At 38.7% G+C, this 22,490-nt stretch overlaps 1 long non-coding RNA gene across 1 annotated transcript in view; it reads left to right on the top strand.

The window, feature by feature from the left end:
• LOC121083131 overlaps positions 1–22,490 on the top strand; it is a 146,922-nt gene that overhangs the window by 13,500 nt on the left and 110,932 nt on the right. Inside the window, exons 3-4 of the long non-coding RNA XR_005826245.1 lie at positions 519–612; positions 6,769–6,982. This is a non-coding gene — a long non-coding RNA (uncharacterized LOC121083131). The remainder of the gene's footprint in view (positions 1–518; positions 613–6,768; positions 6,983–22,490) is intronic.

The following is a 22,490-nucleotide window of genomic DNA, read 5'->3' as shown; positions in this document are numbered from 1 at the left end:
ATTCTCACCAGCTTTCTTATTTTGTCTTGCTCATTGTTTTAGTAAACCTGTTTTACATGACTGTCCAAGGGACAAGTGGAAAATAGTTGCCTATCAAAGAGAAGGTTTTTTTTAAAATAATGGATGTTCTTACTGTTTATCTGTTAGACCCAACCGTAAAGAATTAAATGATTTAGAAGAGGTCTTCAATAAAATTCTAAATCCACTTTAAAGTATTGGAAAAGGCATAGAAGGAAGGTCTGCCCTTTGTTCCTGTCACTGTTCTTGTTTTCTTCTATGCCCTTTTCTTCTTGGCTCCCCAGAGGCCTTTGCTTACAGTGTGATAGTGACATTGTGTGTATCCCAAAAAAACAAATACAGTAGTTCGGTTGTAATCTTAGCTCCTACTGCCCACACAGATTCCTGATCTCTCTTCCCTTAAGCTTACATATTGGTAATTGGGAAGCTTGGAAAAACAAAAAGATGATGAAGTAAGTTATGTACCACATTGAAAAATAAGGAATAATAGAAGATCAAAGGTGACAAAAAGAAATTTCACCCCCAACAGCAGATGAGAGAGTTGAAATGGGCCCTGCTGAGTTCCTACTGATGTTCCCTGGAGAAATATTCTGGGTAATATTTTTACTTCTACTCTCTTTCTCTCATCTTGCTGCCTAGTCTCCCTTATCTCCCATGTCATTCACAGGCAGAAGTGCTGAGCTCTCTGTTCACTGAACTAGATCATGAAATGATACACCTGCTGAATAGGGAGGGGATACTGCGCTGATATTCTTGACTGGGAAGGAAAAGACTTGACTATGACTAAGGGCGTTTCTGTGGGTGGGCTTGGCTCTGTCTTCACAGAGCTTTGGATTCCATAACAGTATGTCTAATGGAAAATAAGAATAAACAGGAGAACTGAGCTCACTTTTCTACAGAGCATTCATCTGGGCCATCTTTTTGGGTATAGCACTACTGCGGGCTTGTAGCTGCTGGAATGCATGCTGGTAGTGGACTGGCAAGCAGTGGTGGTCAGCCATGGTGTGAGAACTTCACTGTGCAAAAACTTGCCATCTCTAGTTATTTCAGATCAGTTTGGTATTGGACAACCAGCTGTTCAGGGCAACTCAGATGGAAATTGATCTGCAAAAGACTTTTACTGTACTGTCCTGGGAACCTTCTCAATGCCCGATGCTTACTGCTTTCCTTTTTTGCATAGTCAGAGTTTTCAAAATACATGGCCCTCTTCAGTGGGCATATACTTCTATTCATTACTTCCTAACGCCAATGCAAATATTTCAGCTTCAGAGGCACTGAAAGGCCTATTTCACCTTTGTGGAAGATACTTTCATACGATTGAATGCTCAAAGCTGAGGTGTTGCATCATACAGAAGTATCTGGAATCACAGAAGGCTCCTGGAATGGATAATAGAGCATGGTCACAGTGGACTGTGATGAGATGGTTCCTTGCTATTGTGTGAGACTGGATGTACTGCTTTCTTTCTGGGCTATGAGACTGTTTACTAGGTGTTTAGGCATTGAAAAGAAACGCCATAAACATGAATGTGAACTGTCAGAGCAAATTGTCTGTTGGAGTCCAGAAAATGAAGTTAGAAACTAATCACCTTCATGTCGCAGGCAAGGCCTATTGAAATTCATATTGTGTAACCATATTAACACATGGTTATTAATAGAAATGGGTAGTACAGCCTTGCTGTTTCTAAGCTGCTTTCAAACAGGTCTTCCTCCATTTCCTGGCTGCATGACTGAAAGAGCTTGTAAATAGGTTGCCTGAGCCACAGTGCTTGTCTTGTGTATTCTTACTTGCTGCCATCATTGGACCGTTTGGTAATAACCATATGACTTTTTGAAAAAGTGACAAAAAAGGGCTCTCATGTTTGTGTATGCAGTTCTGCGTTGGGTCTTCCTCCAGGGCCGGCACAGCCTTGTCCATTGAGAAGTGTTCCATGGAACTGTTCCTCTAAAACTGTCTGCAGTCTTTCACCAGCATGAAGCATGAGTTCAGTGTTTCCAGGAACAAAGCTTCTCTGCTCACTTCAGAATTCATCTGTTTATTTTACAGGGGATGGATCTTTGAACAAACCATAGGTGATAACCTAAATGTAGGAAGCCTGGATACATGCTGTCCTATTGCTAGTTTGCTGTGTTTCTGTTCCTATGCTTTTGAAAAACACCAGCACCTTCTGTTTGCGTAGCTGGGACAAGCTCACTTCCAAGAGAGCCTGTTCTCCCTTCACTCTGGGCTGCCAAGAGGCTAAGTATCCCCAGCGCTGCTGCTCTGTAAGAGACAGGTGTGGGTGGCTGACTTCTGTGCAGAGGGAAGCAGCCCCTGGACTGGTAACTGCATGGGTGTGTTTTCAACTGCATGCCCCTGGAAGGCTTCTGTGGGAGACGTTATCCCTGTGGGAGTCAGCACCAAATGTAGGCACACGGTGGGGAATGAGCGAGGTGCTCGGTTTTGTTGTTCAGCAGCTTTGTCCTCTCCAGTTGATGCAGGTATAGAGCAGAAGGTGATCCTGAGAGAGCCATATGCATACCAAACTGAACTGCTACCTTTGATTTTAATTATCTTTTTTTTATGACACCTGTAGATAAGGATAAAGTACATTGCCAAATTAGAGGAATTCTGCAGTACCTGTTCCAGAGCTGTAAACATTTTAAATGCTTTGGGACACTTACCTTTATGAAATCTTAACTTCAGTAAAATCTGAATGCTAGTCAACATTTAGTTTTTCATTTTTTTGCTCTCCTTTTTTCTTTTTTCTTCCCCCCAAATATTCCATATTGGATGCAATCTGTTTTAACTTTTAACCCACATGGGGATATGCTTAACAGGAGAGCAAGAGAAAGGAGAATGAGTGTGAACAGCAGAGCAGGCATGAAGACAACAACTTAGCTGACTTCTGGAATGTTGTGGAATTCGATACAGATGGAAAATAGAAGTTGAAGAGCATAAAATTTCCAGTGTGGGTGCCATTTTGAGTAGGCTGTGTGGGTGGAGAATGGTGCTAAATGCCAAGCAGGCAAGTAGAACTGAAAGTCTCTTTCCAACTACTAACAGACAGCTAGCAATGGAGTGTGTATGTGTGTTTGTATGTCCCAATGCAGCTGTTTTGTAATAAATCACTAATAGTAACTGGTAAAGCTCAGTTCATCAGCATTCGCTGCTTTCTTGTCCATAGAGTTCTTTTCCGCCGTAGTTTCAGTATGATTTTTATGGTATCCTTATTTAATGTCTTACAGTATGTAGTCAGATGGTTCATGTGGCTCTGAAATCTTTTTTCGGTCAGACTGTATGACATATAGCAGGTCAAAAGTGGTTTTGAGTATTCTGGTTAACTATCATTCCTTAGTATGGAAGTAGCATTACTTCTAAGAATAAAATGCTGTTCCTTATAGGGTGAGGGTGTAATACTAGTGCTGCTGGACATCTCTGTTCCTGCTTTGTTCTCAGGTCCTGAGTTCAAGTTCTGATGCTTTGTTTTGGCATCAGGCCCAGTTCCAGGAGCAGATCTTTTCTCTTTGCTCCAGATGTATTTCCTGTGTGTTCATGTGACTGTCCTTCAAAAAAAAAAAAAAAAAAAAAAGCGTGCAGTAAGCAATTCGTAATTAAAAAAACCAAGCCAAACAGAAAAAAATGGCTTTCTCTTTAGGAAACAGCTCAAATAACTTTTAAGAGGCAGTTCCCTAAGTGGAAGAGTGCATGACAATACTTAGACTGTCAGGTACTTTATCTTATGGAGGAAAAGGGGAAGCTCGAAGACAGTCACTATACATTGAGTGTCCTCCTTGCCTAATTGTCAATCAAAGGTGGATCCCAAATGACCTGACAGAATCTGATATTCAAGACGTGCCCCTTTGATGGCAGAAATCCTTTGTAATGAATGGTTCAAAACTTGTCTTCCCTCTAATGTGAGGCTTTAGAAGAAGCCATAAAAGCTTTCGAATATTTATATGTATAATAGTTGTAGATCAAATTTGAGCTAAGTGGAGGTTATTAGTAACAAGAAAGTGTTCCTTAATAGTCAGATCCTTCTGAAAAATTAAAATGCAGAGCATCTCTATTGTAATGCAAACAACTCTGTGTGTGTAGGAAGTGGGGTTGTAAGGGTTGTAATCACTTGGCTATTATTGTTCTAGGAGAACCTTTTTGTCTCCAGCTTATGAGAGGAAGGTGTAGTTTTTGCAATCCTGTCATCTACAAAAGACTACAAGAATCCCTCACAGTAATATTTAGAATTCTGCTTTCAGTTACAGCCAGAAAATAAGGCTGAACTATAAGTAGTGCATACCAGAAATGGAAATGACTCAGTTCAACAAGCCTCCCAAATTTATAGGTGGTTCCTTTAGAGAGAGCTGACACTGCAATGCATGTGGTAGTTATCTCTGAAAGAGGTACACGTGCTCTCGTGATTGAAAGTTAGAAATCAAGAACAACCTTGGTTGTGAGGCAATAACTGGGAAGTCATCTGAGATGCAAAGGCAGTGAAAATGTTATAGGGTCTGTATACAGCCAGAAACTATAGCCATGGGTTGTTGTTAATAAGTAATATTAACATCAAGTTTTCCTTCCACTGAATTTTAAATAGTAAATATAGCATTTGGAGGAAGGATGTTGGTTGTTCTTTTCTCCTACACATATCTGGAATGCAGTCCTGTTGCTTCCAGGTTTTCCCCGCTACAGCTTGGGGAGAGACATTGTAATGCATGTAATGTCTGTTCACAACTGGCTGTTTTGAAGTTATAGGCCAAGCAAAGGGAAATGTGTAATTTTACCACCTCTCCCAGCTGTCGTCACAAGAAACACTGACTCAGACACACCTGTGAGTCAGAATTCCTCTTTGTTTCCTTCCTGCTGCCTGGTAGTAGTAATTTGCCTCTCATTTCAACTGTAACCTTTACTGCTGTTCTCAACCTCTGCATTGTTTCACTTAATTTGAACAGGCAGCAGAAGTGAAATTAAACTGCCTCTTACTGTCCTCTTCCAACCCATCTATTCTGAAAACAGGGCAAACAGCCAGAAAAGTACTCTGTTCTGTTCTTCTGTGCTTGAGCACAAAATTTGGGTAGACAGTAAAGAATTATAAAGGGACTTCTCTTTTTCTCTGAACTGATAAGTAACCAAGTCATAAGCTACATCAACAGGAACTGGACTGAAGAAGATCAAAGGTCACGATGTTTCTTAAATGCAGTGGAGACTCTTGCACAAGCTGCTTCTCTGAAGGACAGCAGTGTGGTTTATTTAAATTAGTTTTCTTTCCTCTTGTGTCACAGGCAGTTTTGCTGTTGACTGAGCTTCTGTTGTAACGTTACGCTTTTACTTTCCAAAATAGTTCACTATTGATTTTTAACATCCTCTTACAAGTACCTACTATTTCAGCTTGTTTTTTTCAAACACAATCTGTTTATTTTGCTGCTTCACTTTTTGGTTGTCTGCCTTGGTTCCCCCAAAATGTCTGATAGAGTCCGGAGCTACCTGTGTTGCTGAGACATTTTAAGTTGGGTATCTGAAATAAGAGATAATTTAGGACAAGAAATTATGCCTTTGCATTTATAATTGTAATGGTAGAATACCTACTTGGACATGCAGACAATCTCTTAACAAGTAAAAAAGAAAAAAAACAACAAAAAACCAAAGCCCACCCTACAGTATATTTAGACATCAGTAGGAAATGAAGTAAGTTAATGACAGGAGAAACAAATGGTCTGTGGTTAATTTGATCACTTCCTTTGCTACAAAAAAGCAATCATGAAGTTTTAGAAGGCTTAGTCAAATGTGACAGGGACAGCCCCTAAGCAACAGTAGCAGGAACATCTACCACTAATCATTTTCCTTCCCTGGTTTTTATTCCAGTCCTGCTCACAAAAAGAAAATATGACAAAGATGGTTTTGTGTAAACAATGGCAGTCAGATTAAATGTTCAAAAGTACAGCTGCTGAAACTTCTTAGAGATTTAAAATTTCAGTAAAAAATACTTCATAATAAAATGTGGCATAGGTACCATAACTAACAAACTTTGTGCAGAAGTTGTCTTTGCTTTCTTTTTATTAAGCACAACCTACTTTAAGCTGGAATAAGAAGTAAGGGGTTTTACAATGGTAAGCGCCTTTTGCTTTATGAGACTAGTGGGACAGAATCAAAGAATTCTGTACAAGTTTTGGTTCTTTAGAATTCAGCGTGGTTTGGATTCTAAACTATACACAGAGATTTAAATTTAAGATTGAACCAGAACTAAAAGAGATATGTCTTACGGATCTGATTTTGAGTCAGATTAAAAGAGCAGAAAGGTTAAGAAAAAAAGTCATTAATTTTATCATCTAACCCAAAATCTAGTAATGACAGTTGAAGAGCTTGGCCCTGGCAGATCTGAAACAATTCTGATCCTGTTTCAGTATCAAGTCTGAATTTGGCTGTTGTTCAAAATACAGATTAAGAGAGTATATCCATGGCAGATTTTTCATTTTAAACAGCTTATTCATTATTTGATAAGCAGAGTTATTATTTCCCCTTCACCCCACATACCAGTGCTTTCGCACTGTATGGCAGTTTCGTTGCACATCTAACTTTTTGCACACAAAAACATCCTGTTTAAATTTGCAAATTCAGTAAATGGAACTGCTCTTTCCCTTTGTAAGTGGTTGGAGTATCTCTACAAGCATTTGTTAATAAAACCTGCAAACGTTTTTCTTTGTAAACACTTAAGTCTTAGAAGTTAGTTGAAAAGTTTGGCATTGCTTGGCAAACAATCCTTCTGGATGTTCTTCTAGGTTGAGAGACTGTCTGCCTGGATTCAGTATTCATTCAGGACTTCTTGCCTCCGAAGCCTTGTCTCCCTGAGCAGCTGCTAGATTCTTTGCTTACTTGGCTTGGCATCACCATCAGCATGCAAGAAATTCTGAAGTAAGTAAATGCAGCCCACTCACCGATGGCCCACACTGAAGAGGCTCAAGAGAAACAGGCCAAAGCTACCTAGTTCTTAAGGTAAAAAGACCCAAAGGGTTAGCCATTAGGAATCCCTGAGCAAAACTAGCTTCTGTAGTGCGACATAATGTCTACATGTATAGACATGTCACATCTGTATGACATTAAATGAAAGCTTTCAAAGGAGCAGCTTTTTAACCTGATTACTAACTAAAGATCAGCATTTTTGCTAATGGTAACAGGCTTTCAGTGTATTATCTTTGCCCTGCAGCAAGAAAAATGCATTGGTCAGTAGTCTCTGTTACATATAACTAGTTGCCTTTCCATCTTGGGACAGAATTTGGATCTTTATTTTGTTTAAAGTCTCTATCACATTTATGTGTATTTACCTCTTTTAGGATGTGAGACATAATTTTACTTGGGTTTTTTTGTGCATGTGTGCATTTTTTTGTGAATTCGTTTTGGATTATGCTGGCTATCCTCCAGTTGTCTTCTGTCCTGAAAGTGGGCTTTCACAACCAAGAAGCTGCTAATGTTTGCAAAAAAATCTTTTCTTAAGCACCTAGTCTTGCATGTAGTTGAAAGTGGTTTGGGTTTGGGTTTTTTTTGCCATAAACCATAAAATTCTCCTAGGAACTTTTCATGCACGAAAAGTGTGAAACAGAACTAAGCTTGGGAGAAGAAGGAGTAGTCATTAATTCTTTTTATCTTGGGTTGGTTTTCTTTCCTCATTTCAACTATGTTGCATTTAATTTAAAGACTGACATACTGAATCTCCAAGTGCAGGTGGAAATACTGTGGGCAGCTGACATGAAGTTCACTAGTGACAAATAATTTTAATCTGTAAACTCTTCCAAAGTACTTTCTCTGTCAGATGAATTACCACTCTGCAAGAATAATTGTGGCTAGCGCAGCATAAACAGTGAATATGGTTCAGTTAAAAGGAAGTACGTTGTATTAAAGAATACATTTTACTTGGGTATTCATAAAGATATTTGTTTAACAGCTTATATACCTTTAAATAGTTTATTTCCTATGTTATTGCTGTTGGTGTTATTAACAGACTGTCTCTACACCTGAGTTCATACCCTCTGTTAAATTGAATATGTCTGCATCAATCAGCAGGAGTGGGATTGATAGGTCGTTCTCTCTCTTCTTTTTTTTTGGGACACTTACCAGTAATTTGCCACTTTTTTTAGTAAGCACCTCAGATACAACTTTTTTTGACTGCTGTCTGGCCAGTCTGCTTTCAAATGGGCTCCAGGTCCTGGGATGCTTACATTACATAGTCCATTAACAGATGGAGGAATTCTTTTCAGAAGCAGGAAATGGTAGCAGCTGAATAGGAACATGTTTTTATTCTACCAAGGGTTCAAAGCATACTTTCAATGCCCAAGCATGTTGTTCTGCTTGCATTTTGATTTGCGTTATTTATTTATATGCATTTGAAATGAGCTTGTGCATGGCTTTATCCATTAATTGGGCTACCAAGTATTTGGGTCCAATTCCTGCCTGCTAGAAAATATTTCATGGTGGATCATCATTTTCAGTACAGGTACATACAACTTAGCAGGCAGGTGCTTAAAAGCTCTGAATTTACTGCATTTGGAAATCTAAGACTCAGTGAAGGTGAATGACTTGTGATCTTGAATGACAGAAAGTGACAATAGCAATACACTGGAAGTAAGCGTAGCTCATATTTTAAAATATATAGAAATTATATGCGTAGTGGTTTTCAGACTCTGAAAAACTTAAAATCTCTGACAGTTGTGGAAAACTTATGGTTTCTTTAACAACATATGTTGGTCTGTACCCCAGTAAAGATTGCAGCTGTTGTAAATTCATGTTTTAAAGAATTTCATCAGTCTCTGGAAATATGGAGATTCTAAAAGATGCCTGTGGTTAGTTTTCAAGACTGACTTACACTTTTGGGGCCACAAGTTCCCTTTACAAATAGGAGTTAGCAAGAACTTATTGAGTCCTTTCTGTTAGGTTATTTATAGTAAGTCATTGAGTGGGTGTTACAAGCTAACCTTATAAAACGATTTTATATGATATACTCCAACTATGTGCTTAAGCCTACTCTGGGCCACTTACATGCGGGTAATTGTCGATGTGTGTGCAGGATTGACATCTAGAGGAAACAATAAAATTGGGAACATGTGGTGAACGTAGTTCTTTGCTAGATAGTTCCTGTTAAAGATTTATACGTCAGTGTGATTTACGGTGAACTGAGTGTTGGCAATCTCTCCTGGTATTCCAGTAAAACAAAGCATGCCTGTCCCCGCGCGACTGAGAGGTGAGTGAAGGAACTTTGCAGCCTGCACCACCAAACCTAACACAACTGCAACATTGCAACAGTCCTTTCTGTTGTTGAAGTCCTTGCTTCTTTCAAGGAGTACTTACTGCTGCAGTGTCACCTTAAGCATAATAGGACCTGGAAAACATAACTGATCCTTTTCCAATAAGAATGTCTCTTTGTCTCTTCTTTGGGAATTCTGTGAGGAAGCATGCTGTGTATAAAAGGACTTCCTTCCAAATTTAAGCAGGAAGAGAAGTACGTGTTTGTATACAAGGACAGAATTAACTGCAAACCTTCCTTCCTTTCCTCCTTCCCCTCGCTTTGTTTTGTTAGTTCCCTAGCTGGCATCGAAATGACAGCAGGAGAGAACTCATGTTTCCTATGTATTTACACAAAGGGGATGGGAACTTGGAGCATCAATGCATGTCCTTCTTAAGCTAACCCGACAAACATCAAGGCATTTTAAGATGTGTTTAGTCTTTAGCGCTCTTCATGAAGCTGCTTACAAAGGGATTCTTTTTGTTTTACTGCAGTATAATTTTTAATACTGCTGACGGACTTGGATGTTGAAATTCAACCTCTGGTTATTCACAGAGCAGATATAATAGACAGCTGCAGTTGCATTTTCTTGAGACTGTTCCACAAGTAAGACTTCTCCCTGACCTTTGGGGACCACTAACTTGGGAAAGTAGAGAACTTGGCGTCGGTATTTGTTCAATCCTTGGACTCTTTTCTAAGGTTATGCAAAATATCGTGGCAGCATTGTCATAGCAACCACCACTCACCTGAAACAGAACACTGACCACCACTTTTACATACAGCAGCTTTTTCTTTCAAACTTGTACAGATTGGAGCTAGTGACCTGTGGGTAGAAATTCTTTGTATGACAGTATTGATAGGCATAGCTATAAGCTAATTTTATTAGAATATAATTGGTGGTGGCAGTGTAGGGAGATAATTGCATGGTGAATTTTGACAGTTGGTTACTATTTCTCTCAAGTGAGGTGGGAAGGAGTTGGGTTCATAAACTTAGTTTCCTGAATTGTAACGAAGAGGTCAAAAGTAGATTAATCCTCCTAAATATTTGCACTGTACCAGTCTTTAGTGCTTGTAAGCAAAGAGAGCGCATAAAGTCACATACCTATCCCTACCTACCTATCAGCCCTGTAACTCCTTTGCAATCAGTAAATGTGCAGTGACATTGGCTGTAAGCTCGTGAGGACTGGGAGTCATTTAAACATTTGTATAAATATTGGCATATTTATACACACTTCAAGCTATATTAGTCCACTTTTATTGCAGTGCAGGATCTTAGTCAGAATCTGGTCCTAAATAGCTAGTGAAATAGTATGTATGCTTATGGTACTATGTGAACATTTAATTTATATAATAAAAGATTGCAACTGCAAACATTTGACTAGTATGTATGGTTTTAAGAGCTCCTGGAGAACAGTGGGTGAAGACAGGAGAAATTAAGGGTTTACAGTAATCCTGTTCCCTCTTGAGTCCTTTCATTATGATCCATACTAGTGTATTGTAGGTAACCGTGTATCTATTCCAGCTCTTAATGATTAATTCTGAACATGTTAAATAAAACTTCCATTTATACAGACAGCTGCATAATTTCTGAAACTTTTAAGGGTTTGGAATTGTCTTGCAACATGGTTAATTCCCATGTGGTGCATATTTCTGTTCTTTTTTTTTTTTTTGTGAATGAGTATGTTTTGGTTCCTTCTTAACATTTACAGGAACAGGAAACAACAATGCTATTACTACCCTGGGCCTGGATTTTTGTTTTTTTCCAGACAGAGCTCCTAGCCACAAGAGTGAGTACGTCACTTGGCAATTTGAAAAGCTTTACCTTCTTGAAAAAGAAGTTACTTGCAGCACCGTATAAGGGCATGAGCTCTCTCTTTTGAGCAACAACTTTTTGCTAGTCGAGACTGTTATTTCAATCTCCTAGAACATTAAGGTTTAACGACTTTATACTTTTTTTCCACAGCACTTCTGTCTACAGAGAGAAGTTAGGCTGCTCCTGATCTTAAAACTTATGGAGCAAACTGCATCAGTAACAGAATAGAAAGCGACTTAAACTACAGGAGTATTTTATTACTACCTCTGTAAAATGAGAGAGTCAAGTTGGGATGGAGTTTCAAAGGTTCTAAGCTGTGTTAGGCGTTAATTAGTGAAAGAACCTAGTGACTTGCATCATCACTTGTTTCTGAGTAGTTATTTACTATACTAAAACTGTGTAGATACATTTTATGTTAGACTGCTGCTTCCAGATCTAATTCAGTGTTTACAGTTTTTCCCAGTTTTACTTTCTTTATTTTAAAAATACACTTCAGCCAGTATCGGTAATAAAAATGCCTTGATAATTAAAGTTTTCCATCTGAATTAATTACATCAGTGTAATAAAAATAACATATTAAAGGTTTTGATCACGTAAATGCCATTCCAGCCTAAAATACATCAGTTGTTTATCAACGGTCCAGCAACTGTGTTTCATTTTAGGGAGATTCTGTTATTTCTTCTTTGCCCTAAACTCAAAGGATTGGGTTGTTTTTTTTTAAAGAAAATAATATTTTAGAAAAAAAATCCCCCTGAGTTATTCTTTGCTGGACAGTTACTCCATAGTTCTGGTTTTTCCCAATTAAAATCTGACTAAGGACCATATCATATTGTCCATGGCAAGGAACACTAATGAATTGTCAGAAACCCTGGCTATTAGTTTGTGTGCAAAGAGGAAGGAAATAGCAACCTATGAAGCATTCTTCCTTACCTAGTAGAAGTCAGGATAGGGAATCCTGTGTGATTTTGGAAAAATGTTGATTTCTGCCAGCTATACAAGGAACTGCACTGTCAGCCCTCTTAATTTTATGGTATGTTAGGTAATGCCTGGTGTAGTTGTCTGTGCTCTTGAAGGTCCAGCTGCGCTGATTCAGGTTATTACTTCAGGAACCCTGGAGTTCACTTTTAAAGGAAGCTCCTAACTGGCACCACAACAAAGAAACACCTTGGAAGTATGTCTCCTAAACACCTCAACCTACAGAAGCAAATTAATTCTTGCAACTAGTTATTAAAAACAAGCTCAACCAAAACTCTGTGATAGCTGAGTGTTTGGGGCTGCCTAGGACTGTCTATTCTGAAACAAAGAAATTAAACCCAGCATAGAGGTTGAGCTGGGAACTTAGAGACTTTAAAAATCACGTGGCAACAGAGTCCTTATTTCATAAACGAGGTGTCTTACAAGGCAGAAATTCTGTGGTGCACAGCATATCCTAAGCCACAGTTTGGGTCTCAAACTGATCTCAGCCTGGCTGGCTCGCAAAGTTTGAAATCTGCAGAAACATGCTGAACAATGACTGATAGCTCTGCATGTCTAGGTTGTGGTGGTTTGCAAAACTGTGCATTGGCAGGAGCACCCCAAACAAGTTGGTTTGGTACAAATGCAATATATTTTTGGAATTTCTCTTACCCTTTATGTATCTGCAGCTTCCTGCCCTCCCTACCCTTCTCCATTAAGAGGAGATTATAAAGTTGTTTGGTTTTTACTTACTTTTTTACATTTTATTTTAACATGAACAAGGGATTTTCCTCCTGGAATGTGATTCAACAGAGCAATCAACCATTTGTTTAGTTTTGTAATTGTTAAAATGGGCTCTGGGTTAAAAGGAACTAGTTACCAGTTTGTCTCTATAAACACTTGGTTTGGTCTAAAACCCGAGTTTCCTTTCGTGAAGGAGCCTGGGGGAACCTTGTGGTGGCCAGATGTTACGTGTTTATTTGATGATACTCACCCTGCTCCCTTTTAGTTGAGTTCTGTGCTACCTGGTCTTAAAACTTTCAGTACTGTACCGTGGGACGTCATGTTTTGAGAGTGACTGGGTTCCCCTAAAATGGTATGGGGGTCCTGTTTTGCTGTCACAGGGGTGAGTGGTGCCAGGCGTTTAAATTGTTGCAGACTGTGGGTGTTCCTGTCAGTTATCCCCTTAATGATATAAATAAAATGAAGGCCATGCTAGTGCTATGAGCCATTTTGTCTTGCCTTTCATTTGTAGTCTGGTTGCTACTAAATATTATGTATTAAGTGAAAATGTCCTGATAGAAAACATTGCTTTTTAATTCAAACAACTTTTTTTTTTTTTCTCTCCTCCTAAGCCCATCAGTAGCTGTTTTTATTTTGATATACACATTGGGTCAAGCTAATTGCTGCTTGAAGTGGTTGTTTAAGTGTCTATGATATCAGTGAATGACCTAAGTGTAACTTTGGGAAGTTTTTTGCATGAGTTCCAGGAGCTGTAGGGCAACTGAAGTAATACGTGGTGACTCATGAAGAATAAAAGGAGCTGAAGTGGGAATTTACAGGAAAGAGCGTAAACTATGGCTTTTCCCCTCTGTGATTTCAGCGCTATTTTTATTAGGGGCAAGGGAACTTTTACATGCCTAGAGGGAAGCCAAAATGATCAGGGAAATGGATGTTCTTAGAGAACAGGGCAGGTGTGTGAACTAAGGTGTCATCCCCAAATTTTGTTGTAGGAAGAACCTGGAAGTAGTTTGTGTTGGTTGGCTGGGTTTTTCTTCTACAGTAATGGAATCTGCTGAGGTTAAGGTACATCCATACTACCTTCAGGGTCTCAACAGTTGAAGTTGTGTACTTTGCAACCAAATTATTTAAATTGGAACTACTGAAGGAGTTCACTGCTATCCTCAGTATGACTGGAGTGTGAAAGCCCCTATCTGGCTGCATATTTTACTGTTACTGGTGTAGAGGATGCAAAACGTTATGGCCAATGTCTTCCAAAGCCCTGTGTTACACACAGAGAAAGGTTTGCATGCGCAGAAACTGTTCTTGAAATTGAGATGAAAACCCCCATATTACTGCTCTCAACAAAACAAACAGAAAAATAACAAAGTCAGGCTCAATGTAGTTTCTCATGAATACAACATCCCTTCCCCTGTCTGCTGGGTTTTCAGAAAGTTCTTTTTGAGGTGGACAGAGTTGCTCTGTATAGCTGGCTGGATTCAAGGTGGATGTGCTTTTGTATCTGTGAAGACCTAGTGACCAAGATAATTTGATCATTTGAAAGACCAAAAAAAAAAATATTTTAAGGAACCTCATAAAATAAATTCTTGTGTCACAAAAGCTCTCTTCCTTACTCCTCACAGTGAACACAGCAAGGAAAGATCTACCTACAGCTGCCCTGTGTGTAGCCTGTGTTAGCATAACTTATCCACACCCACAAAAGCACACAAAGCTATTTCCAGGGCTTTTGCTTTGTGCTGGCATAGTGCCATCCTGTAGTAACAGCCAAAAGGAAAAATTCCTTTCATTGACATTCATTGCCCTAAGCCAGAAACGAAGTAGAAAGATATGCTTCTCTCTTTCACGCCTGCAAAGTTAGAGACAGTGCCAATATAAACCATGACTGAGGCTCTGAAATGACGCAAGTCCGTGTGTCTACTTCAAATCCAGTGATGCAACCTGACCTTACGTTAACTAACTTACTTTTAAGGATTCAACCAATTTAAAGCTTTTGGAGAATGAGAATTATCTGAAAACATTCCTACTGGTTTATTTTCCTCATTTATATGTTTGCTACCTGCGTCTAATTCAAAGCAGACAAGCCTGGTTTGCTTCTGTTTGCTCTGGAAATTTGCATTAAGAAGAGTGTTAGAATCAGCGCTCTGATCTCAGCCTATAATGAAATATGTTGCACTCTCACCTGGAAACTGGAGAGGAAAATCTTGCTCTATACATACAAAATGTATTAGAACAGATGATGTTAACCTTTTAAGCTGGAGGAAAAAAAAAAAAAAAAGCTATAAACCTGAGAAGCAACAGGTAGTTTTTATGCCTGAGACACATGTCTGAGAACGTACTGTTCTGTATCTTGGTTCCGTACAAACTGCTCAAACTTTTAAAGTTGTCAGTCATCCAAGCAGCCCTTCATTGCGTTATATGTTCCTCCGAAAATACATTAGGTACTGAACACAAGACCGGACAGGTAAATAATATGTCAAATTAACTTGTAAATATATATATTTTTTGGCTGCTTCCTACGCACTTCATGGGCTCTGCTGTACTTCAGTGAGAGGAACATCTTCCTGCCTGGACTGGAAGACCAGTCCACATCTACCTGCTGCAACATTTTCTTTTGTTTTAATGCCTTGTGGACACCAGAAGGAATTGCAGATTTGTGAAACTTAGTAGAATGGTTCCTTATATTAATAACTTCTTTCTTTTTTTTTTCTTTTTTTTTTTCTTTTTCTCCTTTTTTTTGCCATACAGTCTTAAAATTAAGATAACAGTTTTCTGGCCTTTGGCAAATTGCAAGGTATTCTGGGCAATTAGATATGGAGACCATACTGGAACATTTCATATTATATATATATTACCTGTTAGAAATGATAATTTCATACCTATAGTATGCTGCAGGCTTAAAAGTAGTGTATGCCTCAGGTACTGTGTTTTATGCCTTTCCTGTTTTTTATTACTTCCTTGTAAAGCTTCAAAAGGGAAATGAAATTATACTATACAGAAGGATTGCTGCTTACCTCCGGTTATTCGGGTCTGTATTTTTCACTGAAACTCAAGGCAAAAGTCGTGGCGTGTTTATCAATGAAGAAACGTGAGAGATGCTTGTCCTTGTGTCTGAAGAGGAGATGAAAGAATGGCTAATTTGAGGAACACAAAAATCGGTTGGGCCAGAGTAACTGGAACCTGTGTCCAAACTTGGAGTTTCTGACTGCCTCCACTTCCCGATCCTGGGTGATCAATCAACATTTTGGCTGCAGTCTAAGAGCCAGGCACACACCAGCTCCCTGAGGCCAGCCGGTTTTCTCATGCGTGCACATAATCAAATAAAAGCCATAACTTTGAGCCAAGTTGCTGACCTGAATGAGTGGATCAGGACCTAGGAGTTCATATGTTTATAGGTGTTTAGTTTATATGCAACCTAAATAAATACTGTAGTCAGAGGTCATAGGGTCAGGTTTTGAAAGGTCCCTAACACAAGTTGTTAGCTGACTTCATTCACTTAACTACCTTGGGAACTGATGGAGAGATAACAGTGTGAATCTGAACGGAGATGCTCACCTTAGCCTTTGAACACCAAAGAACAAAGACTTCTGTTAAGCTGCAGTAGGGGAATTTCGTTGGGAATGCTGATGTAAGGAGTTGCAGATCAGGAGAAGTAGCATTGGCAGTCATTAACACAAAGTGATAACAAAAAGCACTAAGCAGATTCAGAAAGGAGTGTGAAAATATCTGAATTCATAAATATAAATTGGAACACTTCACAATTAAAACTATTAAATGTACCAAAACTATAGGTTCTGTTACTGCAGATATGGAACAGAAACCGCTGTGTTTACTTTCCAAGGGGACCACTAGGAGATCAAAATTTGTCATTCATACCAAATGATCTAGATCTAGCTTTTAGGAGTCATTGTCTCCTGTGTACCTCTCTGTTCATTTCCAGGTGAAATTTATTTTGCCTGCCAATAGAAAACAAGTTGCGGAGACAGGTAACGATTATGGAACATAAATTTGGTGTGTTTATGCAGCAAGGAGAGGAGTCAAAGAAGGGGTATTCAAACCTCGTGTTGTTTAGTTCACCATGCAGTTTGGTTGGGTGCTAGAAAAATATGAAGCATGCTAGAAATCAGTTGGTGTACGGTATGTTAAAAGCAGCATAAACCATTTTGAACGTTAGTGTACCAAATGTCTTTATTCATCATGGAAAGCTATGTTAGATAGTAGAGCATCTTTATAGAAAGATCATCATGGCATTACAGGGAAAACTTATTTTTGAATTTGTGTCATTAAAACAAAAAGAGTTTCAATATATCCTTTCTAAATACACACAAGGTAGAGGAGTTCATCAAAAATACGGCAGAATGGATTTTCTCATCTTTTTAACATGTTCTTGAAATTCAGGTTACTGGAAGGCAAGGAGAAATATTTCTCTGTTAAACAGGATTAACGCTAGTTTTCTCAAACAATAATGATTACTTACTAAAATCCTTTTACTAATGACCATATGGAGGAAACGCAGGTAAACCAATTAATTTGTTCTGGAGCGAATACTTCCAGGTTTTCTTCATGTGGCACAATTTTTAAGAACTCCCTACAGACACCATTGGCAACACTGAGCCTCTTAAAAAAAAAAAAAAAAAAAAAAAAAAGGCAAGCTAGTATGTCTGGGATTTATGTAAGGCTTACTCAAAAAACATTGGTGTATCTCGACAAAATCAAAGCTACCTGCTTTTTCTTTGCAGAATGGTTCATTGTTTGGCTAACTACATTGAAGACAAAAGCCAAGAAACAAACAAAAGATATTGTATTCATTTACCAAGGAGAATGAAACTGCAGATGCCTTTGTTCATTATTGTAAACACTTTACAAATTTGAATCAGCTCTAGACCCTTATGCCATTTCTAACTTCCTTGATATTCTTATCTGAAAAAAAAAATAAAAATATTTTACTACTTATATATTTTTCTATCACAGAAACCATCTCTTTTGGTTTCTTGGATAATATTGATGCTGCATTTTCCCAAGACCTACATCTGATTTTATAATTTTAAAAACATCTGAAGTTCAACATCAGTGAATGAAGCCTTTACAACCAGCATGTCAGCTGAGGGTCTGGCCTCTCCTTTTCAAACCAAACCCAGTATTTACTACAGCAGAGCATGTTTCTGTATGTGCTCTGCCATCTCGTTACAGGCACCACAGCTTTGCTGTTTTAACACGGAAGTTGCTAGAGATTGTGCAGCAGAGGCCACCGCTGTGGCCTGAGCAGTGACTTCCATCTGGGGCCACTGGAGAAGGCAGAGTAATGGTCAGGTGTGGTCTTAATCCCCCTTTTGCTCTGGGCTGCTGTTCTGGAAGGTACATGCTAGGCAAGGTACAAAAGCAAAGTATTTACTGTGCAAAGTGGTCTAGGTAATGTAATAGAGGAACAACAGAGTTATCCTGTAGGTTCTGGCTCAAAAGCAGAGAGGAAGGTTTTCAGAGAGGACTGAACTGGAGTTTAGTGAAGACCCTCCTCCTAGCTATACATTCCCATTATCTCTTGTGATTGCAATAGTCCAGAAACAGTATGAGTTCCTGTCACATTCATGCAAGTGTAAATTATTTGCTTGGGAGAAAATGCAAGCTAACGTTCATTGGTGCAGAGCATGTAACCAGGTTTTATGTTTTGGAGGTGTAGATCACCCTGTGGTTCTGTTCTTGCTGATTCAATTCTGGTGAAGGCATATTCAACCTACTGTCTGTCTTTTCAGGTGCTTCAGCAGCCAAGTGGATTTTAATATGTTTGATTATATACTCCCCACATCAGAACTGCTAAACACTTAAACAGGGTGCTATACTGAGGTAAGAGTGATTGTTTTTTGCACCATTGGCCTAGAATGCACCACATTTGCAGTAATCTGCCACTTACTGCTGTTTTCCTCAGTCGAATCCATCCCAGGCTCAAGCTTAGATGTTTACATAAATAGATTTATAATAATAATAAACAGCTATCCTGTTTCTACAGAACAACTATTTGATCTTTCAGAATTTTTTCTCATTACGAACTTAAGTGCAATACTTTTCCTAATAACTTCATAATCGTGCCTCACTCGTTAGTCCTGCAGTATGCAAATGCCAAGAATACTCGAAGTCTCAGAGCAGAGATCTCAGAAAAGCAAGTCTAAATAACACTGGTGTCAAGAAAAGTAATTCTGATTGCCATCTTCTTTCTCTGTAATTACCAGACAAAGAAAAATCCATGATGATAATTTTACCTTCAAGGTTGCTTATTCACCACAGACAAAGTTCAGGCTCAGTGCAAATTTTCCTTGTAGAATGACTAACAAAACCAGTGACTCTTGTGGCCTTTTTGGAGCTAATTACTTAGGTGAACTCTAACCACTAAGCCCCTTCTCAGGGCTGTTTCTATGGGTGGCAAAGAGCAATCCCTCAGCCTTGAATACATTGAAGCCACGTAGAGGAGCCTATTGCACAAGGTCTCTTGGCTCCACCCTTGTTAAATGGAATCTGCTGGGGCTGGGTCTTTTGACCATCGCCGTGTAGGGCACTTATAGGAAACGTCAGCACGTGGGGATTGTTAACCCCAGTGGGACCTGAGGTTCCAGTTGCTTGCGTTGTAGGTTGCTGTCCTACTGTGGTGAACTGGACTCGGTACACTCGAGCGGTTTAGCATTCCCTCATGCTCTCTGCAGCTTCTGTGAAATAGTTTTAGAGATGGGATAAAGTTCTTTCATTATACATGACGTGCTGGCATCTTCCAAAGGCAGCAGGACCCTGGTGGTGCCACTTCACTGCATAAACTGAGAGCTTCTTAGAAGTGGCTGAAGCTGGGAAGCTGACGAGTAAGTGTTCCTGTGTTCTGCAGTTGTTGAGGCATGTGAAAAACTTACCTCTTTTCAGTGAAACTACTGAGATTGAGTCTGAACTCCCTTTTTTATTTTTACCACTGAAAAACTCAAGTGCATATGGGTAGGCTTGATGCAGAAGAATACTGTTAAGTGCTAAGATTTAACAATAGTTTGTGTGAAAAATGCACCTTGTAACGTGAATTCAATTCTTTCCTTGTGGTTGAACCAAATATTTGTACCTGTCCTTGACACTGAATGCATTTTTAAAGTAATACCTTCTTATTTATGTGAGATGCTTATCAACTTGTGCAGCTGAATTACTGTAGGGAATGAGAAGACAGAAAAGATGCTGGGTTGGAGGAGGGGGGGTACAGTGAGCGGGGGAGGGGAAAATGTAGAGCAAATTCAACAATTTACAAAATGCCGAATTCTTCTCATGTTTTTTTGTCATTTGTTTTCTGAACTCAGTGGTTAAGTGGATTTGTCATGTCATTTAACTGGTCTCACTGTTGGAGGAACAATATTGGGTATTTTTTTTATTCTCCCCGTCTTTTTCTTTGTGTGTATCTGCTAGTGCAGGCCTATGAATTTTTGATTTTTTTTGAGCAATGCCAATTAGGACTATCACATTTTGATTTTGGCAATAATAAAATAATCATCTATGAAATTCTACAGGAACTTTAGAATATATGGCCAAAAAAAGTGGCCATTTGAAGTAATACCTTGACACATCTCTCATCACTTTTCATTTTAAGGACTTCTATCTTTAAACATCTTTATTCTTAAAGTACCTAGGATTAAATGCTGTTTTATCAGATTTCTTGTCCCTTGCTAATTCTGGAGTGTGGTCGTTTAAAGTGATAAATCTCAAACTTATTTTTAAATAAATATTTCAGAATTTTCACAAAAAATAATTGATGCTGAATGGAAAAAAGTTTCTCTTACTATTGGTGATGCTTTTAGCATTTTTAAAATGTTTAGTAGAATGTAGAATAGACAGCGTGCTAGAGCTTATCTTTCTTTTGTAGGTATCGGATAGCTGCATATTTATCAGTGTGAACTTCTCAGACCACAGGAGTTATTTCATTAGTAGTCAAACTGATTTCATTGTTTTTACAAGCTGTTTTCAAAGGTTTGGGTGTCAGGAGGGTTCAAAACACTCAAGTATCTTAAATGGAAGAAGAATCTCACCAACTGCAATTTGAGCTGTGGGTGGCAATGCTTCTGGAACACTAGAGAACTTAGCTGCTTAATTTTTGTTTTGATGGAAGATCAGTCCGTGTTTACAGACTTTCTATTTGTATAACATTTAAGAAAAAAAGTTGCCATTAAAAAAAAAAAAACAAAAAAACAAAAACAAACTAAGGATAGCAGCTGCAGTAATCTAAAAATTACTGATTTTCCAAGGAGTTTGGAAAGAAAGGATTTGTCCCTGTATGAATGAATATAGACTTGTGGGAAAATACAGTGGTTTTGTTATATCAGACTGTGACAATACATATTAGTTATAGTTAATATTGCTTAGGTAACATAATTGTATGGGTAATAATCAGTCTTCCATGTTTAGCTTGAGCAATTGTGTCAATGTGTATTCAAGACATTGAAGGTTTCTTTTTTAAATTCCTTTACTCTGTAGAGTACGCAGCCTTGAGGAGTGCTCATGGATAAAGAATTTGTGGTTAATTTCCAAAGTAGTTCTTGGGAATTATTGTGTATGTGCAAATACTTGCGAGTTGAAAATGAAGTTGTTCTTTAGTTTAATTTTATTTTCTTTGGGATATACTTCAATAACCAGTTCCTGTGAGTGAGGCTGTGTGTGGCCTTATCTAAGATTTACGGTTCTTCCTAAGCCTTGTCCAAAGAGCCTTATGTTGTCAGACAGGAGAGGAAGGAGGCTGGGCAGAAAGGTGCCGTTTAAGGGGATACCTCTTGTTTCTTTGCAGAAAAATAAAATGTGCTAATAGTATCTGTACAAATAAAGGTTTCATAAATGACTTGCTAGCAATGTATACACAAATGAAGCCGCAGTTAGAAGCATGTCTTGGTTGGCCAAGGCTGATGCTGCTAGAGCAGTACAAGCTCATGCACTGGGATAACTGTGGTCTTGTGTAGGTTCTGGAGCGTGTGGATTTGCTTCCATGATGTTCAGCATGAACTTTAGTTTCCATATGTATAACATGGGAATAATCATACTTCCTATTGCTAATGCTTACAATAAGTAGCTGCTGTTGAACACCAGCTACAACCCATTTCCATTTGTTGTCTTTGGTGTGATTGGTTACAGCTGAGGCGGATCTGGCATCCTAAGCAGAGGGAGTACATCAGGACATGCATCCTTTAGAGCACTTTTTCTTAACTCTGGAAAAACCAGCAATAGTAAATTCAAGCAGAATTGCAGACCAGTAATACACCCTGTAATATGCTATTTTCAGCACATAGGTGCGTTAGTTCCAGGATATCATGTATTTCAAAACATTAAATAGCCATAATAGGTTCATATATTTGTATAATTACAGTTAGTAGCAGGAAAAGAATTTGGCACCTCTTCCTGGACACTTACAAGTGCCTGAGGCAGCTGAATAGAACCAGCTGCTTAAGAAACCATAGGTGCATCAACTATCCTTTAAAAACATCTCCAGCAGCCTCTGCTTCCCATCACTGCTCTGCTGTCGAAAACCGCTGCTCTGGTGATGTAGACCGTGTTTTCCATGTTACCTTGTTCCCAACCTGTTAAAATTCAGATTCTTTGCCTTCAGAACTAGTAGGGGTAGTAGTTCTGTTGTGGTGTTGGTCTTAAAGCACATTTTGTGGCTTTAAATACCAGGCAACAAGATTCTCTAAAAAGCATTTTTCCTTTTCTTTAAAGAAACGGAA

This window comes from Falco naumanni, chromosome 2, assembly GCF_017639655.2.
Source record: "Falco naumanni isolate bFalNau1 chromosome 2, bFalNau1.pat, whole genome shotgun sequence".
Lineage (NCBI taxonomy): Eukaryota > Metazoa > Chordata > Aves > Falconiformes > Falconidae > Falco > Falco naumanni.
The sequence above is the reverse complement of the archived record's forward strand: the minus strand, read 5'-3'. Positions and strand labels throughout refer to the sequence as shown.